Source organism: Lygodium microphyllum, chromosome 11, assembly GCF_053477565.2.
Source record: "Lygodium microphyllum isolate KBCC chromosome 11, Lygodium_microphyllum_v1.1.10, whole genome shotgun sequence".
Lineage (NCBI taxonomy): Eukaryota > Viridiplantae > Streptophyta > Polypodiopsida > Schizaeales > Lygodiaceae > Lygodium > Lygodium microphyllum.
Window position 1 is genome coordinate 118,630,219 of NC_141145.1, and position 5,285 is coordinate 118,635,503.

A 5,285-nucleotide genomic window follows, 5' to 3' on the forward strand; every position below is an offset into this window, starting at 1 on the left:
CGCTGACGCTCGTGAGCCCTTAGCCTCTGAATAGCAAGTGCCTCTGACTTAGCACACCAAGTACTAATAAACCCTTTCCAAAAATTGGAGGAATAACTCTTAAATTGTTGAAACAAAGGTTCAAATTTGATAATCGGGACTATCCTATGAGTTTGAGATGCGAATAGACTGTAATGTGCTGTATCACGCTAATTAGATAGTATGGTATTACTTAATGCCCAAGCTAGCATCTAAGCTATATATAGGCTTTAAGCATCTTCAGCATAGGTGATCCTTACCTATTAACTTGCCCATGAGACTCTCTAAAACCAATTTTACTTGAACGACCATTTCTAACCAAGTTACCTAAATTTCCTCAAAGACTAGTTTAATGCAAGTTTCCTGATTTGCTCATTCTGTGAAAAGGCAAGCCCTTTGGAAAGCTAGCCACTTGGACATAGATATCAAATTGACTTGCTTAGCAATGCATCCATTCCAAAGTAGGTGAATCTAAGATTCCTTAGCTCCACACTTGCATTAGGATCTGTAATTCCTATCATTTCCAACTTTTCACAAGGCATCACAACTCCTACCATTATTCTCAAGAGGAACATTCTATATTTGGGTGGGAGTTGCAATGCTCAATTCCTTTCCAAGCAATACCCAATGGCCACTTTCAGGAGGCGAAGATTCCAAGCTCTCCCAACACCAAAATGCCTACTTCTCCCAACATCCAAGGCCATGATTCAATCAAGTTGCCTAAAACTCCATGTATCTTGATCTTCTTAATAGCTTGTGTGAAGACTCTGTGAAGATCAAACCTTAGCCTAAGAGATTCCATGACTGCACAATAACTTGTTCATTTCTTCTGACACATTCGATATCATATATGCCGATGGCGACTCTTTAGTCTAGCATCACTCGAGTATCTTACCTGTTCGAGCATTATACTTCTCTTTTGGATTAAAAAATTGAAGTCCACCCTTCTCTCTAGCCCTTTATGCAGTTGATTATGATCTAGCTCTTGATACTTTCTTTGACTCTCTGAAGGACCCATGGCCAATTCATTAGGCTCCAACTCTTGATTTTTTCTTTGGCTCTTTTAAGGATCCACTTGGTTTTTTAACAATCATTAAGTCCTATACCTATTGTATGCCCCGAATATTTAAATATTAATAATCGTTTGTTGATTACTTTGATATATCTAGTTTTAGTGTCACCTCGCTATAGAGGCCTAGTAGCGCCATGGACTTCCAATTCTAGTGCCACCTCACTATAGAGTCCTAGTAACCCCATGGACTTTTTAAAATTTCACTTGTTAGCCTCAAGTGACATTAGTAGATCATCCATGAATCCTTTGCTTCTTAGTTGGTCAGCTCTCTATATTGGATTCTCTCAATGTTTCCTTGCCAAGTCAACTTATCTATCATGCAAAAAAGAGGATGCATTGTAAGTAAGGAAATGAGTGGACTTAGTGGGCATAGCTTTTGAGCACTCATTTTAATATCTACTAGATCAAGCAAGGATTCATTTTTAAGAAAAATATTTGCATGCCATTACTTTATAAGAAAAAAAGGTAGATAATTTTTTTTGAAATTGATTTTTTCTGATATTATTTTGATGTAATACCATCAAATCTTATCAAAGGTCTTTGAGGATTTTGATGTAATACAACTTTTTCTTTGAGGATTTTGCATGGATTTTTCCCATTGTATGCACATCATGACCTTAAGGACATTGTCAACCAAGCTCCAACCCTTGATAAAACCATATGATTGGACGTTAATGTATCTTTGCATCAATTGATCTAACCTCTTGGCCAAGGCCTTTGCCAAAAATTTGACAAGCTTTATCATTGAAAATCTTTGCTTTCGTCATTCTCAAAAGTAACATCACTTCCATAACATGACTCTTTCTTATAAGATTACTAGTAGCTAGTTTAGTGATGTTACTAGTGTTATGATGTTTCATTTAGTTTATTTCAATAAAAGCAAGATGTTATTTCTTGGATTTTTCTTTTGTATTTCACTATTAGTTTTTAAATTCATTGTATGATTGTGACTTTTTGCTCATGTATGCAATCATATTGTGCTAGGTGAATAAGCTCAAATTTAATACGTTTCATGTTTTTTGTAAGAAAATTAGTACTAGTTAAGATAATACAAATGCAATGTTTTTGTATTTACCAATGCAGCACTTTTCGTGCTTAGAATATTATTTTAACACTATTGGTGTACTGATTATTATTCATATTTGTATGTACAAGACTATTCATTAAATGTATAGCATTTATATTACGACCTTTTGGCAAGACCAGTATTTTTATAAGGTTAGCAATATGGTTTAGTTCTTAATACTAATGAGATAAGTCTTAGTTGTTATTATAGAAAGAAAGATATTCAAGTCAAGAAAAGCAAAAAGCCCAAAATGATGCTTTTCATATTACAATTTCCTTAATACGTGCATGAGGGAGATGCCTTTGACGTATATGTGCATAATGATCCAGTGTCCATTACAAGATTGGCTTTAATTTTAGAACAAACCATCAATATATAAATCCAAAATGGACAACTCAAGAAAAATTATTGCAATCAATATCCATATATGCATGTCAAATAAATCCATGGCAAATGCTGATTAGAAATAAGGTTATGAATTTTTTGCAAAATTAGAAAAGTTGTTTTATAGGTTTCTAAAACGCATGGGTTTAAAATGAGTTAAGTTGACCTTATGAAACAAGTTTTTTGGCAATCTGTTTGTGTGTGTGTGTGTGTGTGTGTGTGTGTGTGTGTGTAGAAAAAGGTGAAATTTCTAATTAAAACACAATTTGTAAGTCTATAGTCTTTGTTTTTAATGGTGGATGCACAGATTCAGATTCATCCTCTAGCACACCCCACCTGCATCATGTATAGGGACTTATATGATGCAATGTGGAGGAACATCATTCTTGATATCAACCCCTTCGATTGTACCTACGGATATGAGGAACATGTGTCATCTTGGTGTAATAATTGTCGAGTAGTGTATCGACAACCATGAGAGATATGCCATACTCACAATAAGTTATTCTATTTGTATCATCTTGCACCTCAACCATAGCAATAAGGTTTGCCTAGGATAAGGTTTCATGTCTTAAATTTTATTTTGTTTGATAATTTCATTACTATATTTGGGAGACTTCACCAACAACAAGGTCATGTAGGTACATATTTTTCAAGGAGGATGATGATACTGTAATCAATGCAGATCTCCTTGGTACATGGCATAATTAGGTGCTTTTTATTTATAGTGTGAGATTTTTTGACATCCTGTGTTTATTAGTTTCATTGATGAGACATTGGGAGATTATCCTATTCCTCCTCGTTTGTGACCTTTGGTGCAAACCTTGATCATAGACCATATGGAGAATGGGAGGGGTCTCTTCTTAGAGACTGGGAGATTTTTAGGTTTTGGGGTGCTTGATATTTGATTAGTTCTTCTACCATACCGAATGGTGGTTGGACATGGCTTGTTTATTGCACATGATCTACACGTCCCACATAATTCAAAGGTCACATTGATGTCTTTTCATGAGAGAATTGTGATTTAGGGTTTAAAAAACGAATTGCCAAATGCCATGTGCTACACCTTGCATTATCTACATAGTACAATAGTACAATATACAACTATATTTAATAAGTTTGTAAACTTGAAGCTACCATGCACAAATGGTTTCATAATAGAGTTTTATGTGTGCATAAGTCATGCAATCTCTAATGTGTGATCTACACTTGGATGTTGTTATATGGAACCATTTGAAGGTGCTTCTTGAATAATAATACTCATTCACTCAAAGATAGGGGAGAGAGAGGGACAAAATAAGAGAGGAAGGAAGGGAGAGAGGGAGGGTTTATCTTATGGCCTTTCAATGGGACTCTTGTAGAGCTAATATTACTTCAGCACTAAGTTGACCGTGCTAAGTTAATGTGTTACATTATTTCCCTATTATACTAATCTTGCAAACCAACTAAAGATATAACTATCATAATTTTTGACTCAAAGAAAAGCTATAAATGTATACTAGTAGACCATGTATTTACCAGATATACAACATGGATATCAATTTCAAACTAAGAATGAAATTGTTACTGGCATAGGTTCTAAATTATGATTTGGAGAATGACATGCACTTACTATTAGAAGGTATTTCTTGAGTCTCATTAGAGTGTATGAGGATTTTGCACAAGAATGACCCAAGCATGTATTCAAAGCTTAAAAATCACTTTCTGTAGTCATTTGATGAAGAGGTCAATGACCATGACATTGATGAAACGACTTATTTGATGATTGGTTTGTAGATAGTGAAGATCTTTAGGAAGGCAATGAGGCTTATCTTCGAAAGGAAGCCCTCCAACCTCTTTATCCTACTTCAAATTTGACACTACTCAGTGCAAGTTATATTGATTGTTAATATCTAAAATTGTTATTCTTAGAGCAACATATCTACAATAGTGCTAGTAGAGTAAGTCTCTCACTTTTAATACATTCAACTCTCCTATTTATGATGATCGATATGTAGATGTCTATCAACTAAGTTTCTTCCCATGAGCAATATCCTCTTGAAATCTAGAGATGAGATAAAAAAGATGATGTGATAGCTTGGTCTATACTACAACATGATTCATGTATGTATTAACGATTGCATCTTGTTTTGTGGTGACCACAAGTATTTGAGCACTTGTCCAAAGTGGTTTGCTCCTTGCTATAGAGATGTTGCAAATAAGGTGTCACAAAAGTACTATAACATTGTTTCCTCGCTCCACTTAGAAAGCATATTTTTCAAAGCCAAGATTTATCATTACCTATGGATTGGGGAGAAAAAAATGCAAGCAAAGATGAGATTATCCGAATCTTGACTAATTGGCTCTCCTTCAAGCACATTGATACCACATAGTCAAATTTTGGAATGGAACCATGCAAGATCAAGATGAGTGCATCATTAGAAGGTGTCGACCCCTCTCTATGTGCTCAAGCAAATGGTCTCAAGGATGGGGGGTGCCACTCATCAATGTCTGTCATTTTTAAAGAAACAATTGTTTTTTACATCAAGGTATGTCATTTTTATATAGCTCACAATGTTTGCAAAATGACCATGTTTTTAAAGAAACTATTGTATGGAGCGTTGTAGCAAGATCCGCACTCCCTCCCATGAAAATTATACTTATGATTAAGACACACCATAGGCTAGGCCTATACAATTCGTTTCTAATTAACTAGTCTAAGTTGCATACAAGAGAAACAACTAGTCACAAGGCCCAAAAGAGGGG